The sequence below is a fragment of the Stegostoma tigrinum genome, chromosome 46, assembly GCF_030684315.1.
Source record: "Stegostoma tigrinum isolate sSteTig4 chromosome 46, sSteTig4.hap1, whole genome shotgun sequence".
Lineage (NCBI taxonomy): Eukaryota > Metazoa > Chordata > Chondrichthyes > Orectolobiformes > Stegostomatidae > Stegostoma > Stegostoma tigrinum.
The window spans coordinates 13670405-13696759 of record NC_081399.1 but is presented as its reverse complement, the minus strand read 5'-3'; the positions used below and the strand labels follow the sequence as shown (position 1 = coordinate 13696759).

The 26355-nt window shown below is 44.6% G+C and overlaps 1 long non-coding RNA gene across 1 annotated transcript in view; it reads right to left on the bottom strand.

Moving 5' to 3' along the window:
• Nucleotides 1–26355, bottom strand: part of LOC132207355 (uncharacterized) — a 233827-nt gene that overhangs the window by 139815 nt on the left and 67657 nt on the right. Inside the window, exons 2-3 of the long non-coding RNA XR_009443446.1 lie at nt 5449–5658; nt 1697–1858 (exon numbers count right to left, since the gene is read on the bottom strand). This is a non-coding gene — a long non-coding RNA (uncharacterized LOC132207355). The remainder of the gene's footprint in view (nt 1–1696; nt 1859–5448; nt 5659–26355) is intronic.

Sequence of the window (26355 nt, the reverse complement as noted above, 5' to 3'; positions counted from 1 at the left end):
TGTGTTTAATTCCTCCCTGTATTCTTTAGTAATAAGGGGATCCTTGAAGTATCTTCCGCTGTAAAGACTACCCTTTTCTCATTGTCGTTGTTCCTTGATTTAACAATTAACCTGGCCATCTCAGCCGAGCATATAATTAATGGCATTACCTCTAAAACCTTCTCTGCCAAAGTGTTCAATAGATTGCTACAACCTGAAAGAAGTAATTCTTCCCCTAAATTAATAGGCAACCAATTTGAAAATGTGGCCTCTGGTCGTAAAATCTTTCACAATGGGAGTAATCTCTACGGATATACACTATCAAGCCTCTTAAGCATCTTAAATGTTGAAAAAATAAGATTTGTTTCAATCTTATAAACTCCAATGAATGTCGTCCCAGCCCGCCCAGCTTTCCTAAGCATGGCAATCCCCTACGCCATTTCCGAAATCAACCCAGTCAACATGAGGTGTATGGCATCCGCGGCATTCGCTCTGTGGCCGTACATGATTTGTCAGTTACCATCTTGCTGCTACGACTCTACTTCTATGTACGATGCAGTCCTCTGTCCATCCTAACATACTACGCTTGAACACGTGGGCTCTTTTCTTTTGAGACACCTTATGAGCTGTACCTTATCAAATGCTTTGTTGAAATCTCAATGTACGACATCAACTGGTGGTCCTTCGTCAGTAATGTTTGTTTCCTTCTCAAAGCACTGTAGCAAGTTTGTCAAGTATTATTTCCCCTTTATGAAAGGATGTTAACTCTGTAGGATGTTATAGCACACTCAGTACCCTGTTATTTCATCTTTCATTGCCGGCATGAACATCTTCCCAGGTTGACCTAAATTGGCAATACTTGCTCACTATTTTATTGAAGTATCTTTGTAATAAAGGTGTTATGTTCACAATCTTTCAATCCTCTAAGAATTTTCCACAATCTAAGGATTCTTGGAAGATTATCATCAGTGCCTCCATTGTATCTGTAGCTGCATTGTTCAACATGAGAGGATACAACTCATCATACCCCTTGGATATTTTCTCTACTGATTGGAGTCATGTTTGGAATTCTGTGCAGTGACGTTCACTTTTAACAGTTTGCTAAATACTACCAGGAACAGAAATTGTGATCCAGCTGCAACTAAGCTAAAGCTTTCAGCACAGAAGAAAGTCTTTGAATTCATTTTGACCCAAATAACTCCTGAAAAGGGCAATACAATTTGCCTCAGTCCATAAATGTTCTTTCTCCAACATCCTGAGACGCATTATCTGTATTTCTTCAAATTTACCACAGAATCTGTTTCAATTACCCTTTCAGCAATACGCATGACAACAATTCAGCATTCTTAGTCCGCCTGTAGCCTCCGTTGCACATGTGCATTGTTAGCTGATTATTTGTTTGTGTGCCTGCTTTTTTGCTCAAATGGATCAAGTTAAGTTCGTGTTCTTTTGTCATCAGAACTCTTGCCTCCTCACTCTCATCTTCCTTGTTTTATCCCTCTGCTGGAATATTTAATTTGTCGACATATCTGAAATATGTTGTCGAATGGATTGGGTTTTGTGCCATTGCATTCCCCATAGCCCATCTACCCATCCTGTTGCTTGTTCTAACAGTTATTATCTTGCAGAGTGGAAAATGCAGTTTGAAAGCAATGGAACATTATTGATGAACAAGTTGATGCATAAATTGCTGCGATCTTCCAAACTACAAACTCACCTTCGATTCTTTCTCGGTCAGAGCATTATGCCAGCGCACATGAATCGTGTTCTCAATGGGACTTCCAAAACCATGGAATTGAATTTGCATGTTGATTTCTTCTTCCCTCTTCAGAAATGCAATGTCATATCATGATGAAGCTTCCAAGGCAATGATTGTGTCCTTCAATGAAGGGAAAAGTGACTTTTAGATTCATGGAAATATTTCAGTACTTCCACATACATGAAATGCAAACATTCTCCCTGCATGCTGACCCAACTCCGCAAGACTCGGGCATGACCCAGTCTCATTTTGTCGAATCTTTCTGATTTTACATGCCACGGGATAATCATTGCAGTGTAACAGAAATGTTGATCATGGAAATTTATCAGTGTTTTAATAAATAATGGCAAATTTTCAACATCTTGCAAGTGTATGAAGGCTCAATCTCATGACACCTTGCCTGCTGCACAAAGACATTCTTACACTGCTTTGAATGTTAGGACTCAAACAAAACACAATCATTACACAAATGCATCAACACGCTACTTTCAATAGGATCTGGCGCAGGCTTGGAGGGCCGAAGCGCCTGTTCCTGTGCTGTAATTTTCTTTGTTCTTTGACCAGATAAAAAGGAATAGGGAGGTGTATAACAGTCATCAAGGGAACAAGAGTCCCTGTGGACGCACTAACGTCAACCAGGCCAACATCCCCAGCACTGAGGCACTGACCATCCTCGATCAGCTACAATGGGCTGGACACTTCATCTGTATGACTGACACGAGACTCTCCCCATGTTCTCATCCCAGCTTCAAAAAAGCAGGCGAGACCCAGATGTGCAGAGGAAGCACTCGGTGATAAACTCAAGTCCTCAATGGTGAAGTGCGACATTCCTGCAGACACCTGGGAATCGCCGGCCTAAGACGGCCCAAAGCCTGAAGAGCACCTGGGAAGGCATCAAACACTTTGCGGCTTGCCTTTGGAAGCAGCGGAAGCCATGCAGCCACACCAACACCTCCCTCACCCCTTCCCACGACTGCCTTGTGCCCCGAGTGCAACAGAGCCGACGGTAGCTGCATCGGTCTGTGCAGCCGGCGGTCAATTCAGCCTGAGAGTGGGAGAGTGTCATCCATATCTGCGAGAAACCACCATGATGATGATGATGTATAGTGTGCAGGGGCATCTCGTCACAGCAAATCAGAGAACAAATACAGGGCAACAGAACACTGGTGACCAAGATTAGGATGAGGGAGAATCTCAAAATCTTCTACAAGTGTCTCAGACGGAAAGAGAAAACCCAGGGAAAACCAGGTCTCATTAGGGATGAAGAGGCAAATGAACGGTTTGAACTGGAGGGCAATGTCAGGTGTTAAACGAGAATTTCACATCAGCTTTTACATGTGAGAAGGAGCACACAATTCTCGGACAGAATTAACAGAGACTGGGGAGATGTTAGGTGTTTTGGTGAATTTAAAATTGGACAAATCCCAGGTTTGGATGAGGTGTATGCCACGATGCCCAGGGAGATGAGAGAAAAAATTCCACTCGCCCTCATACAGAGCTTTCAAAAGTACCAAAGGACTGGAGAACAGGTAACATAGTTCCACTTATCAAAATGCGTGACAAACATAAAGCAGAGTATTACAGACCGGTGAGTATCACATCAGTAGAGAGGAAAATATTGGAGAAAATTCTGAACGGCAGACTTAATTTCCATTTCAAGAAGTGGGGTCTGATCAGCGACCGTCAGCATAGCTTTGTCAGAGGGAGGTCACGCCTCACAAACTTAGATGATTCTTTCAAAGAGGTGACAGAGTGTGCAGATGGGAGTTGATGTAGTGAAAATAGATTTCAGCAAAGACTTGGACAGGGTCCCAAATGGGAGCGTGGCAAAGAAGGTAAAGCTCGGGGGGTCCAGGAAAATACAGCAAGTTGAATCCAAAGTTACAGATTGGTCAAATGGGCAGGTCAACGGTAGATGGAATGTTAACCCTGATCAATAAGGCAATTTGGACAAACTAACAAGGCAAGGAATCATTCAAAGAAATGCCAGGACACTAGGAAGATCAGAGGAATGGTGTGATCTTGGGGTGCTTGTCCACAGATTCCTGAACATGGAATGGCAGCTTAAAGGGGCAGTTCAGAAAGCATCTGGCTCAAGAGCTGTACAGGACTTTTGTTAGGCCCCAGCTGAAGTGCTCAGTGCAGTTCTGGTCTCTCCATTATAGAAGGAAGGTGTTTGCATTTGAGCATGTGTGGAGGACATTCATCAGGATGTTCTGAGGGGGTGAAGCATTTTAACTCTTGGGAGAGTCTGGATAAGTTTGCGTTAGCAATAACTGCCAATGCTGGAGTCTGAGATCACACAGTGTGGAGCTGGAGGAACACTGCAGGCCGGGCAGCATCACTGTTGCCGATCTCTGATTAAAGGTCTAGGCCTGAAACATCAGCTTTTGTGCTCCCGAGATGCTGCTTGGCCTGCTTTTTCCAGCCAGCTCCACACTTTGTTCTCTTGGATTCTCCAGCATCTGCAGTTCCCATTGTCTCTAGCATCACTGTTTTATCTGGATAAGGTTGGATTGTTTTCTTTCGAGTAGAGAAGGTTGAAGGAGGTCCTGAAAAAATTGTTTAGATTAATATGGGTAGGGGCGAGGTAAAAAGAAGGTCCATAATGGGGTCGGTCGGGGGGCGGTGGTGGTAGAGGAAGAGATACATACATTTAAGCTAAAAGCTCAGAAGGAATTTCAGGAAAGAAAAGACACCCAGAAGGTGCTGGGGGATTGGAATTCATTGTCTGGGACTTCAGTTGAGGTGGATAATCTTTTCACGTTAAAGAAAAAGGGTTGGTACAGCACGTAAAATGAAATAACATTCAAGGCAATAGGCCTATTGCTAGAACATGAGCCGAATGTGAACTTAGTGTGGCTTCGGTGGTTACAGACACAATGGAATGAAGTGCTTGTTCAATTCTGTACAATTCTCTGATTCTATGATTCTGGAGCAGGGGACAGTGAGTGGACAGCATGGGACAGTTCACCTATCTTCTCCTTTCTCCATCTTCTGTCTGCCTCCCAACTTCTCACTATTTTTTACAGAATCCCCTTCTCCTCCCTGGGTTTTGAAGAAGGGTCTCGATCTGAAACGTCAGCTTTCTTGCTTCTCTGATGCTGCTCGGCCCGCAGTGTTCATCCAGTTCTACACCTTGCTCTCTCAGATTCTCCAGCATTGGCAAGTTCCTACTATCTCTTGAGGAAACTTACTTGTTTTTGCACCCAACCTGTGGTGAGAATGTGGAACGCACCGACTGTGTGGGTGGTAGAGGCAGAAACCGTGATAACATTTAACAAGTCTTTGATTGGGCATTTGCGATGCCAAGGCATACAAGGCTCTGGGTCGAGTGCTGGGAAATGTGATGAGAATAGTTCGGGACTTGCATCTTGTGAGGGCACATACAATTTGCTGAAGGGTCTGTTCCATTGCCATGGCACTCTATTATGCTGTCCCTCAATGATCCTATGACAAGTAAGTGAAGATTTACAGAAACAGGCACTTTTCAAGGACAATGCCAAAAGGAAAAGTGATGCACAGGCAAAGTGCATGTAAGAATTTAACCAAGGATTAACACCATTGAAGAACTGGTATTTGTGCCAATGCACCAAACCTGCAGATGAAAATGCAGTGTCCAGTTTGATTGCAAACTGCAACAACCACCAGTTAGTAACATGATCAATGGAAATATCTGAATGCCTGTTGTTGTGATCTCAAGCATTTACCTGCGTCGAGTGAAATCCACCACCATAGTTCTGTTGCATCGTTAGCCACCTCGCAATCGGTGTTGCATAGTCAATATCATTCCTTGACAACGCTTGAAGCAAGGCATAAGCAGTGGTTTCCACAGTCATCGCAGAAGCCTGTGCTGCTTCAATTGGATACGGCTTCTCGTCCTCCAACAATGGAGGCTTTCCAGGAACCAACATCAGAATCTGTCATTTGTTAAAGGGATTAGCTGACAATAAAGTTTACATCATATAGATTTTTGTTTGCATTTCACCAACATAACAATGGTTTTTTGGTCAAGATCCACCATTGTTTCACCACTGATGTCTATAACATTCTCCATACTTCCCGCTCAGTGATGGGTCCTTTTGTTTGGGAAAAATAGGTACCTTCGAATGCAAATGAATCAAGATGAGCTTTAGTTTCTCATCAGGCTACATGGCAGTTATTACAAGATGTTACGAACAAAAGGTGAAGAGGCAGATGAAACCATTCAGAGCATCAGTCTGGATGATCTTCTTGCCCTCATCCTGAGGAGGCATCACAGATCTTAACTTACACGCAATTCAAGTTATTTCACGCAATGACAAGACTGAATGTTCTGGATACTGCAAATGCCATGGCACCTGGCAGCATTCCACAAACTGTATTGGAACAATGTGCCCCAAGGTCAGCACACCAACAGTAAATGTTTTCCAGTACATTTTTAAACACTTGCGACACTCACATTTCAGAGAAAGATGACCTATCATGTAATAGTCAGACAAATTGTGCTGACCAATTATGGCCTCAATGTATTCTCAATCATCAGCAAAGTAATGCAACATCTGGATGACAGTGCTGTCAAACAGTTGCACACTAAGGCTCAGTTTACTTTTCGTCAGGCTCACACTTCTCATAACCTCATTCAGGATTTACCACAAATACGATCAGAGATCCTGAGCTTGAAAAGGAAGGAAACTGCAATCTGTCATTTCCACCAAGCCAATTTCTGATTGAATGTGGTGTGAAGCAGACGAATAGAAAATTGAGTCAGTGGCATTCACTGGATACCTGCACTGGCTGAAGTCATGTCTTCATTTGAACCAAAGTGAAGACATGAATGTTCATTGAATATTGTCCAGGTGTCCAGCAGAATTCATGACTTTTCCAACAGTGAAATCAACGATGAGAAAATACAGTGAGACTTGCACAACGATCAGGCTTGGCCTGATAAACGATAAGTAACATTTGCACCACACAAGTGCTAAGCAGCAATCAGCTCCAACAAGAGAGAATATGACCACATGACAAAATTCCATGTCCTTACCTGAACATCATCCTTACATTTTTGTTTTAAATGTACAAGTGCTATCCAAGCCATGCAAGGCTATGCGCCAGGTGTTGGAAATGAGGTTAGAAAAATTCACTGCTTCTCTTTGACTGTCACAGAATCCGTGAGCTTAAGAATTTAATTAAGTCTATCCAAGAGAGTTTCTTGACACAGTATATGGATAGAAGATGGGCCATGCTGGACTTTGTCCTGGTCAGGTAACTGGTGAGAAGTGTGGGAAAGCATTTTGGAAATAGTGATCACAACTCCTTCAATTTTAAGATTGCTATGAAGAAGGATAAGTCAGGACCTTGGGGGAGAGTAAATTATATCAATTTTAGGTAGGAGCTGGGGAGTGTTAATTGGGGGGAGCTGTCACATTTGCCATATGGGAATTGTTTAAAGGCCTGCTTATGAGTTTAGGATCAGGAAGGAGGAAGGACAAGGATGGCGAGGTAAAGACCCTTGGATAATTGGGGAGGTTGTGAAGTTAGTCAAAAGGGACAAAAACAGAAATATGTCAGGTTTAGGAAACTAAAATCGAACAGGGTCGACATTAGAAAAAGCAGAAAAAGAAAGGGCGATGAAATGACCTTGGCAAGGAGGGTTGAAGGAAATCCCAAGGCATTCTGTGCATACATCAAAAACAAGGGGATAAATAGTGAGAAAGTAGGATCATTCAGGATAAAGGAGGGAACTTGTGTACGGAAGCAGAGGATATGGGCAAGATCCGAAATGAGTACTGTGCATCACTATTCACTCAGGCGAAGGGTGTGGAGGATAGTGGGATTTGTGTGGAGCATGCTCATACGATAACAGCATTTTGAGATCAAGAAAGAGCATTAAGGTGGATAAGTCCTCAGGACCCAATGGTATCTACTCAAGGATTTTGAGCGAGGTGAGAGAGGAGATTGTCGGGGCATTCAGCAATATCTTTGTATCCTTGGTAACCACTGGAGATGTACTGAGGACGAGCAAGTTGCTAAATGTTCTTCTTCTGTTCAAGAAGGTAAATCGGGTCAATCCAGGAAACTATAGACTAGAGAGTCTCTCATCGTTCATTGGGAAGCTATTGGACAGAATTCTTCGGGATTGTATTTATCTGTATTTGGAACAGCATGGCCCAATTAGGGACAGTCAGCATGGCTTTGTGCAGGGCAGGTCATGTCTTACTAAATTGATTGAATTTTTTGAGGAGGTAACTAATGTGATCATTGAAGATAGAGTGGTGGATATTGTTGACATGGATGTTAGCAAGGCTGAAAACAAGGCGCTTCACCGTAGGATCATCCAGAAGATTAAGATCCATGGGGTCCGTGGTCACTTAGCTGCTTGGATTCACAACTGGCTTGCCCAGAGAAGGCAGAGGGTGGTGGTGGAAACGTGCTTTTTAGGCTACAGATCCAGGACTATTGTGTTCTGCAGGGATCTGTACTGGGACCTCTGCTGTTGTGGTATATATATAAAATGACTGAGGTGACAAGATAGATGGATGGGTTAGTAAGTTTTTAGACGATAGAATGATTGGTAGAGTGGTAGTTAGGGTAGAAAGTCATAAAAGGATACAGAAGGATACAGATCCGTTGCAGAAATGGCTAGTGAATTTTAATCCACTAAGTGTGAAGTGCTCCACTTTGGGAAATTAAATGTTAAGGAAAAATATACAGTTAATGGCAGGACCCTGAGCAGCATTTGTGTACACAGGGATCTTGGGATTCAGTTCATAGCTCCCCGAAAGGGGCCACACAAGTTGATAGAGTGGCAAAGAAGACGCATGGCATGCTTGCCTTTATTAGTTCGGGAATCAAGCACAAGAATCAGGATGTCATGTTCCAGCTTTAGAACACTTTGGTTCGGCCTTAAGTATTGCACTCTTAAGAATTGTATCCAATTCTGGTCGTCATGTTACAGGAAGGACGTGGAGGTTTTGAATACGGTGCAGAAGAGGTTGCCTGGATTTGAGGGCTTGAGCTAGAAAGGAGAGGCTGGAAAGACTCAGGCTGTTTTCTCTGCAGTGGCAGAGGTTGAGGGAAGACTTGATAGAGGTTTACAAATTTATGACATGCATAGACAGATTCTGACTGTAACCCTTCTCCCAGATTTGAAATGTCTAAAACTGGGGGCATGTATTTAAGGTGAGAGCAGGAAAGTTCAAAGGAGATGTCAGAGACAATTCTTATATACAGAGAGTGGTAGGAGTCTGAAAAGCACTGCCGGGGTGGCTGTGGAAGCAGATACAATAGGGCCGTTTAAGACACTTTTATATACGTACATGAATATACAAGGAATGTAGGGATATGAATCAAGGACATTCAGAAGGCTTTAGCTAAATTTGGCATCATGTTTAGCACAACATTGCATGCCAAAGGGCCTGTTCCTCTGCTGAAGTGTTCTTGGATCTATGTTCATCAATGTGACTGGAACCGTAGATCAGAGACAATAGATTCTACAGCAAGTAGACTTCTCAACATCTGTCCACTGCCGATAAACTCCAAATCCGGGTGTCAATGAAATACTCTTCACTCAGCTGAACGAGTGCGACTCCGACAACACTATCGATAAACGACAGCAATGCAGTCAAATCATCCCATTGATTGATCCCCCTTCTTACGTAAGGATATAGGAAAACAAGTCAGCCATTCAACCCTTCAAACACTTTCTACCATCCAATGAGGTTATAACTTAATTGTGGCCTACCTCCATATTGCCTTTGGTCCATATCCCTCAATACTGTTTTTCCTTTCGGTCGAACTGAAAATTTACAATTAACAATGGATCTAGAATGAACTGTTGTTTGAGATGGGGAGTTACAATGAGACAATGCACCAATTCATCAAACTCCTTCCACAGTACCTGATAATTGTGTGAACCCTACCACCCAAAAATATTTAAACAGCAGCTCCAGAATCTGCATGTTCCCTGTCAAAATCAGCAGAATCCTGATCTGGAACTGTATGACTGTTACTTCATTTCCACTGAGTAAAAGCAATTCATCTCCTGTCCTCAGTAGTTCATTAATATATTCATACCACGTGCATTGCAGCTATTCAACAGGCCAATTCTCCACAACCTTCTCAACAGCAATTCTGGATGGATAGCAAATGCAGCCCAAGAAAGCAACATCAATGACATGCTCGTGAATTTTAAAAATTATCATGACAATATTTGCGGATTATGACAAATCTCCGACTTCATGACGTCTCAAATCCATTCTCACCCTCTCCCCACTGCTTGGATGTGCATTCATGATTGTGATTTACAAAGAACAGCAACTAATTTGAAACAATTCACTTGCAAAAATAGAACAGAAATCTAGTTTTGTGCAAAACCGATGCAAAACAGATAGTAGCGGATAGCGAAGGGGACTGTTGGACAATGCAGAATATAGACAGATTGGAGAGTTAGGTGGAGAAATGGCAGATGGAGTTCAATCCGGGCAAATGCGAGGTGATGCATTTTGGAAGATCCAATTCAAGAGCGAACTGTACGGGAAATGGAAAAGCCCTGGGGAAAATTGATGCACAGAGAGATCTGGGTGTTCAGGTCCATTGCACCCAGACGGTGGCAACGCAGGTCAATAGAGTGGTCAAGAAGGCATACGGCATGCTTTCATTCATCAGACGGGGTATCAAGTATAAGAGTTGGCATGTCATGTTGCAGTTTTATAGGACTTTGATTCACATTTGGAATACGGCGTACAGTTCTGGTCGCTACATTACCAATAGGACGTGAATACTTTGGAGATGGTGCAGAGGAGGTTCACCAGGATGTTACCTGGTATGGAGGGCACTAGCTATGAACAGAGGTTGAGTAGATTGGGATTATTTACATGAGAAACACGGAGGTTGAAGGGGGGGACCTGATTGATGTCGACAAAATCATGAGAGGTATAGGCAGGGTGGATAGCAAGAAGCTTTCCATCTCAGAGTGGGGGGATTACTAGACGTCACAATTTCAAGGTGAGAGGGGAAAAGTTTAAGGCATATGAGTGGAAAGTTCTTTATGCAGAGAGTCGTGGGTGCCTGAAACGCGTTGTCAACGCAGGCGTTCGAGGCGGGCACAATAGCGTCATTTAAGATGTATCTAGACAGAAACATGAATGGGCAGGGAGCAAAGGGAACAGATCCTTGGAAAACAGGCGACAGGTTTACATAAAGGATCTGGAACGGCGCATGCTTGGAGGGCCAAAGGGCCTGTTCCTGTGCTGTAATTTTCTTTGTTCTTTTCCTCTTTGAAACAGTTTGAAGGCTGGCTATCAGCTAGACAACAGCAGCGAAACCTGGGATTCGTCATTAGAAACATGAAGGAGTTTCCAACATCAATTGGAGAGAGAGCGTACTTGAAGATTCAAGTCACTATTTCATCTACAACTTTCCACTCACACCGGTGAAATGCCCTTTCAGAACTACAGTGCACGTTAGTCCAGAACCTGCTGCACTCAAGCCACTTCCATTTTTCCACTTCCTGAACTACAATTTGATCCCTTCATTTCCTGGTTTGTTTGCTTTTAATGTTTTTCTCATCTTGAAGATTTCTACAGTACAAATTTACAGTTGCCCTATTTTAGAAGGATATTATTAAGCAAGAGTGGGCACAGAAGAAATTTACGAGATTGTTGCTGAGCATGGAAGGTTTCAGTGATAAAGGAAGGTTGGGTCAGCTGGAACTTTTTTCACTGGAGCAAAGGGGATAAAAGGTGACCTGATCGAGGTTTATAAATAGGACAAGGCTGAAGGGATATGGGCCACGAAGAGGCAGTTGGGACTAGTTTAGTTTGGGATTATGTTGGACCTAAGGGCCCATTTCCACGCTGTACGACTATGACTCTATAAAATAGGCTGACAAGGTCAAGTAACACATACCGTACCAAAACGAGTTAAAAAAAGCACAGCATCCCCTTCAAATTACATCTCACCACAGGACAAGTTAAGGCCAGGCTACTACATAGAACAAACATCAACACTGCATCTCAAACCTCCACTGGAATTGAATAGTTTTGCATTTATCTTGATAAGTCAAACCACATTCTGTTCTCCAACCCTCTGGTACTTCCCTTGTGAGAGGAATTGAAAAACTGGTCAGGGCCACTGAGATTTTCTTTGAGGTATCAAGGTGTACAGCTGGACGAAAACAGCCGGCCAAGCAGCATCAGAGCAACAGGAAGGCTGACGTTTCAGGCCTAGACACTTCTTCAGAAATGGAGGAGGGAGAGGGGGTTCTGAAATAAATAGGGAGAGAGCGGGAGGCGGATAGAAGATGGATAAAGGAAAAGATAGGTGGACAGGAGACAGGCAGGTCAAAGAAGCATGGATGGAGTGCAGGTGGGAAGTTAGGGAGCAGACAGGGCAGTCCAGAGAGGACGAACAGGTCAAGGGGGCGGGAAGAGGCTAGTAGGTAGGAGGTGGGGGTGGGGCTTGAGGTGGCAGGATGGAATAGGTGGGTTGGTTTTGGGTTGCGGGAGCAGGAGGGGAGATTTTGAAGCTTGTGAAGTCCACATTGATACCACTGAGCTGCAGGGTTCCCAAGCGGAATATGAGGTGCTGCTCCTGCAATCTTCTGGTGGCACTGCAGGAGACCCAGGATGGACATATAATCTGAGGATTGGGAGGGAGAGTTGAAACGGTTCGCAACTGGTAGGTGCAGTTCTTTCGTGCATTAGTGACTTGCAAAGGTCCCGAAGCCTCCGCTTGGTTTCCCCGATGTAGAGGCGGCTACAATGGGAACAGCGAATACAGTATATCACATGAGCAGGTGTGCAGGTGAACATCTGCTTGATGTGGAAATTTCTTCTTGGCCCCTGGGATGGGGGTGAGGCGGGAGGTATCGAGACAGGTGAAGCACTTCCTGCAGTTGCAGGGAAAAGTGCCGCGTGTACGGGGTGCTGGAGGGGAGTGTGGAGCGCATAAGGGAGTCACCTAAGGGTGGCGAGGGAAAAAATGTCTTCGGTGGTAGGGTCAGAGTGCAGATGGCAGAAGTGTCGGCGATGATGCATTGAATCCGAAGGTTGGTGGGGTGGTACGTGAGGGCGAGGAGGACTCTGTTTTGGTTGTTGTTACGGGGAGCGGGTGTGAGGGGTGAGTTGTGGGAAATGTGGGTGACCCGGTCTAGGGTGTTTTCGACCACTGCGGGGGGGTGGGGGGTAGTTGCGGTGTTTGAAAACTAAAACTTCTCTTTCAAATCCTCCCACCTCCTACAGGCAAAGTGGGTGGCCAGGGTATCCACATGGGCCCAAGCTATGCCTGCCTCTTTGCAGGTTACATGGAACGATCCCTCTTCCATACCTACACTGGCCCTAAACCCCATCTCTTCCTCCGTTACATTGATCACCGTATCGGCGCCACTAATGTGGTATGCTGCAAAATGTGCTATGTGGTAATCCTTTCACCATGTATATTTCGTAATCAAACAACAAACTAAAGGAAGACAACAAAATGTGGGGCTGGATGAACACAGCAGGCCCAGCAGCATCTCAGGAGCACAAAAGCTGACGTTTCGGGCCTAGACCCTTCATCAGAGAGGGGGATGGGGAGAGGGCTCTGGAATACATAGGGAGAGAGGGGGAGGCGGACCGAAGATGGAGAGAAAATAATATAGGTGGAGAGGAGAGTATAGGTGGGGAGGTAGGGAGGTGATAGGTCAGTCCAGGGAAGACGGACAGGTCAAGGAGGTGGGATGAGGTTCAGAGGCAGAAAATGGAGGTGCGGCTTGAGGTGGGAGGAAGGGATGGGTGAGAGGAAGAACAGGTTAGGGAGGCAGAGACAGGCTGGGCTGGTTGTGTGATGCAGTTGGGGGAGGGGACGAAATGGGCTGGTTTTGGGATGCGGTGGGGGAAGGGGAGATTTTGAAGCTGGTGAAGTCCACATTGATACCATTGGGCTTCAGGGTTCCCAAGCGGAATACGAGTTGCTGTTCCTGCAACCTTCGGGTGGTATCATTGTGGCATTGCAGGAGGCCCAGGATGGACATGTCGTCTGAGGAACGGGAGGGGGAGTTAAAATGGTTCGCGACTGGGAGTTGCAGTTGTTTATTGTGAACCGAGCGGAGGCGTTCTGCAAAGCGGTCCCCAAGCCTCCGCTTGGTTTCCCCAATGTAGAGGACGCCACACAGGGTACAATGGATACAGTATACCAACTGCACCTCCCAGTCGCGAACCAATTTAACTCCCCCTCCCATTCTTCAGATGACATGTCCATCATGGGCCTCCTGCAGTGCCACAATAATGCCACCCCAAGGTTGTAGCAACAGCAACTCATATTCCGCTTGGGAACCCTGCAGCCCAATGGAATCAACGTGGACTTCACCAGCTTCAAAATCTCCTCTTCCCCCACCGCATCCCAAAACCAGCCCAGCTCATCCCCTCCCCCCACTGCAACCCAAAACCAGTCCAGCCGGTCTCCGCTTCCCTAGCCTGTTCTTCCTCTCACCCATCCCTTCCTCCTACCTCAAGCCGCACCTCCATTTCCTACCTACTACCTCATCCCGCCTCCTTGACCTGTCCGTCTTCCCTGGACTGACCTATCCCCTCCCCACCTCCCCACCTATACTCTCCTCTCCACCTATCTTCTTTTCTCTCCATCTTCGGTCCGCCTCCCCCTCTCCCCCTATTCATTCCCGAACCCTCTCCCCATCCCCCTCTCTGATGAAGGGTCTACACCTGAAACGTCAGTTTTTGTGCTCCCGAGATGCTGCTTGGCCTGCTGTGTTCATCCAGCTTCACACTTTATTCTCTTGGATTCTCCAGCATCTGCAGTTCCCATTATCTCCTGGTGGTTACCATTGACTAGAAACTCAACTAGGCTTGGCACACAAATAGATTGGCTACAAGAGCACATCAGAGGCAAGGAATACTGTGGTGAATAATTTACCTCTTGACTCCCTAAAGCCTGTGCATCGTCGACAAGACACAAGTCAGGAATATGATGGAATACACCCTTCTCGCCTGGACAGGTGCAGCTCCAACATTGAAGAAACTTGACACCTTCCAGGACAAAGCAGCATGCTTGATTGGTCCCATATCCTTTCCCACGACTACTGACACTCAGTAGCAGCACTCTGTACTATCTACAAGATGCACTGCAGAAATTCACCAAAGACTCTCAGACAGCACCTTCCAAATCCACTACCAATTCCATCTAGGACAAGCATAGCAAATACATGGGAACACCACCACATGCCTGTTCCCCTCCGAGCCACTCAGCATCCTGACTTGGAAATATATCACTGTTTTTTTTTCCACTGTTGCTAGGTCAAAAGCCTGGAATTCCCTCCCTAACAGCATTGTGGGTCAACCTACAGCATGCGGATTGCAGTGGTCAAGAAGGCAGCTCACCACCACCTTCCCAAGGGCAACCAGGGACGGGCAATAATGCTGACCCAGATAGTGATGGCCCACGTCCCACAACTGAATAAAAATAAACATAAGAACACACACACAGTAACATGACAACGACTAGAAAATCTGTTTTTTTTTTGTTTGCTTTCATGATACTTATTGTGGGAATAAATCCCAGCCAGATGAGCAAGAAGAATGTCCATGATTACATGTGGGATTTTTTGCATCGAGCTGAGAGGGTTAATGTTTCATCTTAATTACAATACCTCAGGCAGTGTAGCACTCTATATGTCGTCCCCTGCTGTGGGATTTGAACCCCTGAACTACCAGGCAATATATCTCATAAATTTCACTTCTGAGGGTAGGAGATAATAACTTGCAGAAACTATCCTGATGTATCAATGGATTTCCCCTTAGACACAGAACCTTTTCATCATGTTTGTGCAGAAATGACCAAGTTTCTGCATTCAAAGGACAAGCAACAGCTAACGCTGCTGGAGAGACTCAGAGAGAGAGAGAGAGAGAGAGAGAGAGAGAGAGAGTGAGAGAGAGCACCAAAAGATGAAAGCGCCATGTGAAGAAATTTCAGTGAGAAATGCAAAAACGTTCCAAATGAAAATTCAAACACAGAAAGCACAATTGCTGAACGCTGAATTTAATGGAAGTGATGGACATTAAGCGAAGTAAAAAAACAACACTGAACGGTTTGTGTCTTGTATTTTATAGCTGTACTAGCATGATAGATTTTCATACAGCTCCTGGTCCATTATTAATTGGTGGGTTTTCAGTGATGGTAGCTATACCCATATTTAAAGCCCACCTCTAGCTGCCCGCAGTGAATTGTATTGAATTATTTATTGTCACTTGCAGTGAATAATACGGTAAGATACAGTGAAAAGCTCCAACTGTTTCCGCAATACAGTGCCATTATGGATGATCTGAGAATAAAAAGAGTAAAAAGAAAGTTTTTGTTCCACTGCCTCCAGGATGACTCTGAGCCGGCTCACCAAAGACATCTGCACTGCCAGCCCTCTTGCGCCGTCTTGCACCATCTGTGCCAGGTCCACCAACATAGGTGTCGCCACTCTTCAGGAGCCTTGCCACGGGGCTCACATCACTGTCACCAAGTCCCGTGCTCAACACATAATCGCCCCACATACGGGAATTCCCGATTGCAATCCGTCGCCACCTTGCCAATAACCAGGGGTCCCTGCTCCAGGCCTGCAATCAGCGGTGCCTGCCCGCACTGCCACCTTGATGATGCCAGGAGTTCCCACTCTAGGCCCACCACATCTAGGAGTCCCTGGCTCTGCTGGCGACCACCTCGCCAAGAGCCTCGCTCTGGCTGCCTTCACCCAAGGTGTTGTCTTGCCGGTGCCGCCATCTTGAAGCGTGCACAGCAGCTGCTGGCCCCATGTGAGGACGTCCCTGATGCCACTGCCATGGTTTCTGACTGCCAGGAAGCAGCTGCCAGTCTTCACGTGGCCCGTGCTCACTGCAACGTCAATCCGGGTGACTCACACGCCAAAAAGATAATCCAGGAAAAAAAAGCAGAAATAAAAAGAATAAAAAGTGAAAGAAAACAGATGGGAGTGGCTGAGCCCCAGGCAAGAGCCCAGACACAACCCTGCTACTCCCTCCTACAAGCAGTGCAGTGGTTTCAGGCACTTGAAGAGTTTGAGTAACAGGCTGAGGTCCAGTTCCTGTTCCTATCTCAGCCAGAGATAACAAGGTGTAGAGTTGGATGAACACAGCAGGCCAAGCAGCATCATAGGAGCAGGGAAGCTGACGTTTTGGGCCTAGGCCCTTCTTCAGAAATTTATGAAGAAGGGCCTAGGCCCGAAACATCAGGTCTCCTGCTCCTATGATGCTGCTTGGCCTGCAGTGTTCATCCAGCTCTCCACCTTGTTATCTCAGATTCTCCACCATCTGCAGTTCCTACTGCTTATGTCAACCATCTTGTGTGGAAATGTTGTTCACTGCAGAAAATACAACAAATGCAGACTAGCGTGGTGGCTTGCCTGACAGATATCAGGATGCCATTTAGGAGTTTGCGACAAACCAAAAGCTTTTGTCGTCATTTCCTGATGCCAGTCTGTTGTTTCCAGCATGCACTGAGAGACCACTTACTTACTGATTTTCAATCATGAAGGAGCCACGGGTTTCCATGAAAGACACTTGGAACATTGAAGGGAACGCCAGGGGTCATGTCTTTGGAGTGTTCTGCCAGTCATGTCTAAAATAGACCAGCAGGTGAAGCAAAGTGATAATGGGAAGTGCAGATGTTGGAGAATCCAAGATAATAAAGTGTGAAGCTGGATGAACACAGCAGGCCCAGCAGCATCTCAGGAGCACAAAAGCTGACGCTTGGGCCAAGACCCTTCATCAGAGAGGGGGATGGGGTGAGGGTTCTGGAATAAATAGGGAGAGAGGGGGTGGCACACCGAAGATGGAGAGAAAAGAAAATAAGTGGAGAGGAGAGTATAGGTGGGGAGGTAGGGAGGGGATAGGTCAGTCCAGGGAAGACAGACAGGTCAAGGAAGTGGGATGAGGTAAGTAGGTAGGAGATGGAGGTGTGGCTTGGGGTGGGAGGAAGGGATGGGTGTGGTGCAGTCGGTGGAGGGGACGAACTGGGCCCAGTTCGTCCCCTCCCCCCACTGCACCACACAACCAGCCCAGCTCTTCCCCTTCACCCACTGCATCCCAAAAGTTTAGGGAGGCAGAGACGGGCTGGACTGGTTTTGGGATGCAGTGGGTGGAGGGGAAGAGCTGGGCTGGTTGTGTCGTGCAGTGGGGGGAGGGGACGAACTGAACTGGTTTTGGGATGCGGTGGGGAAACCAAAAAAAAATTATACAGGTTTTAATCAAACAGAGACACAAAAAAGGAGTGGGTTGGAGGTGACGTTGGTGGTAGGAAAGAGCTCAGAGGGGCAAAATCAAATGATGTTACAAAGGGGGAATTGGGCAGGTCTGACTCTACGTTGTGGATAAGTGATTGGAAGCTCATCTCAGAGTCACATATGACACCACCGAGTGCGCAAACAGGCTCCAGCCTCTGACAGACGCCAGGAAAAGGAATTTGTGGCCAGGAAGCGTAGTTTGTTTTGGGTTTGAAGATAATGGTTTGCAATACAGAATAGAATCACGACAAAAGGGAGATGAAAAATCGAGCACAATATCGGATTCCTCATATAACGAAAATATAATAACAATGACGTGATTGCAAGCTTTCAGGATCTCTGCCATATATTCATTAAGTGGTCATGGAAAACAATGTTGCATTGTTTGGATACAAGTGCATTTTTACAGTAGAAACATTAGAAAAAAAATTATACTGCAATATAGACAGATTAGAGAGAAGTTAAAAATAGTCTTCTGAACTTAAGTTGATGAAAGCTCCGTTAAGCCGATGGTTATGGATCTGTGCCGTTCTTTGCATTAAATCTGTCAGTGCTGGAATTTCACAGAATCTCAAACAGGGCTTTGGGTCAGCTTGGATTGAGGTGAAGTCCAAGACAAATATACAGCTATTATCACAATTCTCCAGCACAAAATAGCCACAAAACATTTGGAAGCAAACAAGACCCCATTTTCTGTTGTCAAAATTGGTTCTGCACCAACAGAATATACAGATGCAAAGACGGCATTCTGAAAAGATTCAACACTGACCAGTGGGCCGTCTAAAAACTGGATTGAGGCCATTGGCTATTGTGTGTGAACAGTCCTTCCACCTCTCAGGAAGAAACTTGTGAAAACGGCAAAGGAAATGAGAATGCTTCTTGGCCTGTAGCAATGTAGAACCAATGAGATAAAGGAGAAAAATTGGGTTTCTGATATACAGCGGAAGGGGCAGTATGGTGACTCAGTGGTTAGGCCTCAAGTGCCAGAGACCCAGGTTCGCAGATGAGTGTCTGTGTGCAGTTTGCACGTTCTCCCTCTGTCTGTGTAGGTTTCCTCCAGGTGCTTTGGTTTTCTCCACAGTTCAAACAAGTGCAGGTTAGGTGGATTGGCCATGCTAAATTGTCCATAGTGCCCAGGGATGCGCAAGCTGGGTGGGTTAACCATGGGAAATGCAGGGTTACGGTGATAGGGGGTTGGGTTTGGGTGGGATACTCTTTGGAAGGTCAGTGTGAGCTCAATGGGTCGCATGGTCTGCTTCCATTCTGTGGGCATTCTACGAACTGAATTATCAGTGAGGAGGACCTGATCTTCAAACTTTACATGAGATAAATCAAAACATCTTCTAGCCACACTCTGATAAATGAGCACATATCAGAAATCAGCATTTAGCATACAAGAGCAGCTACAGCTAAATGCATTGTTACTGTTGATTACTGGCTTTAGATATGTAGAAGTAGTACATCCAACAGATTTTCATGTAGGCAGTGTGGTATTCTGCAAAGCTGCATTTGGTCAGTTGATGAGGACACTACTTCTACAACCTTCTCTTAAACAAGCAGATCTCTGATCTCCTACAACTCAGGCCTTGTGTGCAAGCCTTACTCCTTTGACCCATTGCTGGTCAAGCATTTAGCCATTCCCAACCTGAGGTTTGGAATTCATTCCAGAGACCTCTTTATCCCTGTCTCCTCCTATAAGATACTTCTCAAACACTTTCTTTCACTCAGTATGGCTCCCTGTATGATTCTGCTCCTCTGACATGCCTTGGGGCCTGGTAGCTATGGCAAAGGCACTATACAAATGCAACTTTGATTACAGATGGCAAGTGAATGTGAAGTGTACAGAATCTGTTAGTTCGTGCCAGTTTTAGCAGCTCTGCTGATAGGTTCCTAAAGATTAGCCCTTAGGATCATCCAGACACTTGACTGCATTTACTTAATCCTGGAAAGCATCATTTTGGTCCACTTATCAATAACATTCACACTCGGAGAGAAACAAAAAATGTTGCCAAACCAGAAGTTTGTTGATTGAACAAAACAGAAATAAATCAAGAGTTAAAGAAAAATCTGCTCTCATAAAGACAGATCAGAATATCTGTTTATTTGACAATCATCCAGGACTCTAAGGGCACAGATCTTCACCTCGTCATTGAGCTAGCTAGGAAAACACATTGCATTGAACGGAACTAATTACAATGGGAAACAAAAACACTTGTCAATAGAAGGGTGACAACTGATAGTCCGCATGTGACATTGCTGTGTTGCTGTTGCCAGGTCTATTTAAGTCACCGTAAACCTTTAGGCTCCTTGTGTCTTAGAAACAGCAGCAGCTTTCCTGAATAAAATACTACAAAGTCATTAGATTTCTGACAGCCTGGAACAGTAGCAAGGCCAGATTTGAAACAATAGCTGGTTGAAAATAGGCCACATAAGAATCTATGCATGAGGTTTTTCTGTACTTGGGATGAAAATCTAATGTCTCATTTAGTTAAAGAACAAAGCAAAACAAAGGTCATTTTAAAAAATTTAAAAATGCAATCAAAGTTCAACAATGAAGAGAAGGAACACTTGCACTCAAACAGGGAAGTTGGTGCTTAATCGTACAAATTGATTGCTTTGGTTTTGTGTGAATTATAATGGCACTTTTACTTCACACTTAATTTTCAACCTTTTGACTGAGGCGGTCAGTCATACACAGGAAAGTTGAGTTGTGTGTGCACGTGCTCCGTTTTATCTGTCCAGAAAATAAGAACAGGAGGCCATTCAGTCCTTGAACTTCTTCCACTGTTCAATTACATCATGACTGTTCTCTGATTTAACTCCAAAAGCCCAACTTGCTTCAACAAGACTCTTATAAAATCTCAATCACCTTCCAAACTGGTGATCACTACTATTTAGATAAACAAGGAGAACTGACTCATGGGAGCACCACCTTAAAATCACTCACTATACGTACTTGGAACTATATCGCTGCTTCTTTGCTGCTGAGTCAGATCCTTCAAACTCCCTCCCTGACAACACTGTGATGTCCTACACCACATCAAAAGCAGACGTTCAAGAAGGCAGTTCATGACCTTTTTCTCAAGCGCAGATAGGGATGAACAATAAATATGCATTCCAAACTCAAACAGACAAAAAGGATTGATCTCCCACCTCGATAGGTTTTGAGGGGAAGAGCTTTCCAATGCTTTCAGCAACCTTTGTTCAAGAAGTACGTCTGGAACAGCCTAGCTCTGATTTCAAGGTTACACGCTCCTTGAGCTGCAATAGGATGAAACTGACATTGAGGGTCCTGAGCTCGCTGGGCCTGACATCAGTGAGTTCCAGCTGGTTTCAGAGCTCCATGTGTCGAAATTGCATTGTAAATGCATGTTTTGCAATGAGTTCGGAAACCACCCCATCTATCAGCATCACTGAGAGCACTTTCACTGCACAAACTGCCAGCAATTCAGCAAGGCAGCCCCTTTCGCAAGTTCAATAAACAATGATCAGCAAATGTCGACTTTGTCACCAACATCCCATGAGTTATTTTTTTACAAAAACACATTGCAAAACATTGAAATTTCTTTTACCAGGATAAAGATCTTTTACCGCATGCCTGTCAACCAGAATTGCCACTGAACATATTCTTGGACTATAATCACACAAGATGTCCAAGTACTGGACTGTTTTCCTCTATTTCCAAAATTTGTTTCATTAAGAAATTGAAGTATTCAAAGAAACACCATTTTCAACGTCCCTGGATTTTTCTCTCACAATCTTCAATCCTCAAGGAATTCCAGAGAAATCCGAGAAGGTTGGAAATCCTACTCTAAGCCATGTTGATTACAGTTCAGCCACATGAAGACCCACAGCAGAAATTTGCAATCCTGAGTAGACATCATCCTCAAATGCAGGGATAGCTGATGATGGTGACTAACAATGGTGGGCTTACAATGGAAGTTAGACAAGTACATGAATAAAAAAGGAGCAGAAGGACGTGCTGATAAAGTGAAGATGAGGAAGGTATGAGGACTCATACGAAGTATAAATAGCAGCTTACCCTAGTTGAGCAGAATGGCCTGTTTCTGTGCTGTAAATTCAACATAATTCTCCACAGGAGTCAGGAAATATATCCTGTACGATGAAACATTGAGAAGGCCATGATGAGACTGAGCTGGCAAAAACCAATTCTATCATACTCCCATCTTAAAAAAACCTGAAGAGTTCTGAGGAATGGTCACTGGACCTGAAACATTAACTCTGTTTTGCCCTTTGCAGATGCTGCCAGACCTGCTGAGCTTTTCCAGCATCTTTGTTTTTGTTCTATTATACCCTTTCTGGATAGAAACACAAAAAAATAGGAATAGGAGTAGGCCATTCAGCCCTTTGAGCCAGCTCTGCCATTATGATCGTGCTGGTCATCCAACTCAAGTACCCTGTTCCCTCTTTTAACTATACTGTCTCATCCCTTTCACTGCAGGAACTATGCTTGTCTCCTTCTTGAAAATATTCAATGTATTGGCCCCAGCTGATTTCTTTGGCAGTGAATTCCACAGGCTCACCACTCTCTGCATGAAGGAATCTCTCCTCATCTAAGTCCTAAATGGACTACCCATATCTTTACATTATCATTCCTGGTTCTGAACTCCCCACTCCTCAGAAATATCCTTTCTTGGGTTTACTCTGCCTATTCCAGTTAGAATTTTACAGGTGTTTCGGACGCACCCCTCCCCCCCCCACCCCCAATCTGCTGAACAGCACTGAATACAGTTCTAATTGATCTTGACTCTCTTCATACAACAATCCTGCCATCCCAGGAATCAGTCAATTTCAACCTCAACATTGGATTGAATATTTCATGGTATTATTTCAAGAAATTCAGTAGCAGTGCCCAAGTATGAATACAGTGTAGGTCAATATTTTTCTCTCAGCTTTGCTTAACAATTCCAGATTATCAGAGGGTATTTGGGATGTTTTTGTCTGCACAATGATATTGGGGCTACAAGAGTTCAAGTGTGGGGCAGGCTGCAAAAACTTGGCTTAATTCCCAAATTTAGAAGATTAGGGAGTTTACAAATTGATCTGCTTAAAATGATTTGATGAGGTATATGAAGAGAAACTATTTTTTTCTGGTCATACAGTCTGAAATAAGGGAATATAATGTTAAACTTAGAGCTAGGCTGTTCAGGCTGATGTCAGAAAGCATTTCTTCACCCACTGCAGAGTTGAATCCTGAAATTGGGACCTCACCCCCACCAACTCAAACCCCCTCAAAAAGCTGTTAAATGTGAGGATCAACTGAAAATCTCAAATCTGAGTTTATTTATTTAGGTAAGGGTAGTAAGGAATACAGAATCAAGTTAGGAAATCTATTTTTTTAAATTCATTCACGGGACCTGGGAATCTCTGGCTACATTAACATTGATTGTTCATCGATAATCACCTTTGACTTCCAGCGAAGGTAGTGAGAAGCATTTTTTGAATCACTGCATGTTCTGAAATGTAGAAACACCACATGAAAGGAATTTCCAGGATTTTGCCCCAGTTGACAGTGAAGGAATAATGATAAATATTTCTGAGTCAGGATCATGTGTGACTCGGAGGGGAACCTGCAGGTGGTGGTGATCCTATGTATCTACTGGCCCAATCCTTCGAGCTGGGAGAGGTCGCAGATTTGGAAGGTACTGTCAAAGGAGCTATAGAGAGTATTTCACTGCTTTTTCCACATGGTAGCTGTCACTGTCCATCCTGTGGTTGGAGGGCATGACTGTTGAAGTTGGTGGATGGGGTATCAATCAAGTGGGTTGTTTTAGCTGGGCTGGAGTCACACTGCTCAAGTATTGTCGGGGTTATACTAATCAAGACAGTGGCCCCAGTTTGCTGTTAGCTGTTTGGATGTGCTGGGAAAGCAGGGCTTAGAGCTGATTTGTTTCTGGGCTGACCTTAGCTCTGTCTATCACTGAATGGCATGCAAGTAGTCCCATGTTGTGGCTTCATCAGGTTGACACCTCATTTTTAGCTATGTCTGGCATTGCTTCTAGCATGTCCTCCTGCCCTTTTCACGGAAGAAGGGTTGTTGCCCTAGTTTGATGGTAAGGGTAGAGTGGGGGATATGTCTGGATGTGATTATGTAAGAGTAAAATTCCGCTGCTGTTGATGCCCCTTCTGAATGCCCAATCTTGAGCTGATGCCCCTACTGAATGCCCAGTCTTAAGCTGATGCCCTTTTGGAATGCCCAGTCTTGAGCTGCTAGATGTGTTTGAAGCCTGTCCCATCTACCATGGTGTTAGTGCCACATGACAAAATGGAGGGTACACTCAAAGCCAAAACAAGACTTTGTCTCCGCAAAGACTGTGCAGTGGTCTCTCTCACCAATACAATCAGGGACAGACACCTCTTGGTGAGAACAAGATCAAATAGATTTTTCCCTCTTGTTGGTTCTTTCAGCACCCGCCGCAGATCCAGTCAAGCAGGCTTATCCTTTCAGACTTGACCAATTCGATCAGTAGGGTACTTAATGAAACAGTCCAGAGCAGAGTTAGTAGTGAAGTCCCTCACCCAGAGAGCCCTGTGTGCCTTTAACACCCTCAATGCCACCTCCAAGTGATGTTCAACATGGAGCAGCTGTGGAGAAAGGGTGAGGAGTGGTTGTAGGTAGTAATCAGTGGGATGTTTCCTTGCTCATGTTTGATTTGACGCCATCAGACTTCATATGGGCTAGAATCAAAACCAGGGACTCGCAGGGTAATTGCTTCTTGGCTGTAGTTTCTGTGCTACCATCTCTGTCAGGTCTGTCCTGTTGGACCGGGCACACCCAGGGTGGTAATGGTGGTGTCTGGGTTATTGTCTGTCCGCTATGACTCAGTGAGCATGAGAACGACAGGTTGTTGATTGCCTCGTTTGTGGAACAGCTCTCCCTGTTTTGGTGCAGATGTTAATAAGGAAGGCTTTGCAGCATCAGGGGGTGTTAGGTTTACCATTGGTTTGACGCTGACCAGTCAATCTACTTTAGTCCCTTTGTATGGGCTTTGTAGTAGTTTGACTGGCTTGCCGAGCCATTTCAGGGGGCAGTCAAGAGTGAACCATATTGCAATGGGTCTGGAGTCACATGTAAGCCAGTCCAGGTAAAGACAGCAGATGTCGTATCCTAAAGGACACTGGCAAACCAGCTGAATTTTCATGACAATTAGCAATAATTTGATTGCTGCCATTCGTCTCTTTTTTATCTCCAGATTTTATTGAATTAAAATTTCACCATCTGCTGCCTTGGGATTTAAGGCCAATCAACCTTAATCTAACTGCATAATAGCACCAGCTTTAGAATGATGTGTCTTCTAGATATGATATGGTCTGAGTGCTGTCCTATATGTTAGCTCACATAACATATACCACAAAGACTGGGTACTCCTTGAGACAGATGTCTTGAAGTTCATTAACAACACTAACTATTTACACTGCTATAGCATCTCGTACTCATAGTCTGGTTTCAGTGCTTATTGATGTTACTACAAATTACATGCACGTAGCTGACTGAACATGCCAGACTGACCTAATTGTCTGAGAGCTTGACTGAAGGTGAGGTGGGTATCTTTCTGCAAGAGTGTTACACATGATGTCAAGTAACTGTTTTAAAGGTACACTGCCTGTCTGCGCTGGAATCTCTGTAATAACAAACAGAAAAGCTGATTGGCCTACACCAGTTCATATGTCAGACAAGGAAAGGCAGCAAGTTAGCCATTATTTGAAGTTTTTTAGTCAATATGCATCTAGCAGTGCAGTGTAGGCACAGCCATTATACAAAAGCAGTGTTGCACTCCAGTATCCCACAAAGTCTTTAACAGGCTGGTATAGCTTATAGGCACCACTGCAAAGTATTTAATTTCCATCAGATGGTGTCCTTTCAAGTGCAAGAATTTGTTTGCAGACCATCAGTCAAACCTGGCTGTTAAAATTATCCCCATTACTACAAAACACCAATTCTGCAACACTCTTTAAAAGAACTACTGAGGTGGGAGATTAGCATTTATTCATAGTGATAATGGGAACTGCAGATGCTGGAGAATCCAAGATAATAAAATGTGAGGCTGGATGAACACAGCAGGCCAAGCAGCATCTCAGGAGCACAAAAGCTGACGTTTCGGGCCTAGACCCTTCATCAGAGAGCATTTATTCAGACATCTGTTTAAGGTCATGAGTGAGCCGAGTCGAAAAACATCAGGCTCCAAGGTTGGGTACACAGAATTCTGTGTTTCTTCCCAAATCTGTCCTCCCCGCTACGTCTGCAAAACTATAATTATTCTTGGCATTTAAAAACCGGAAGAAAAGAGTGGTGTTTAGAAAGGTGGGGGGACGGGGGGAGAAAGAGGGAGAGCTGCAC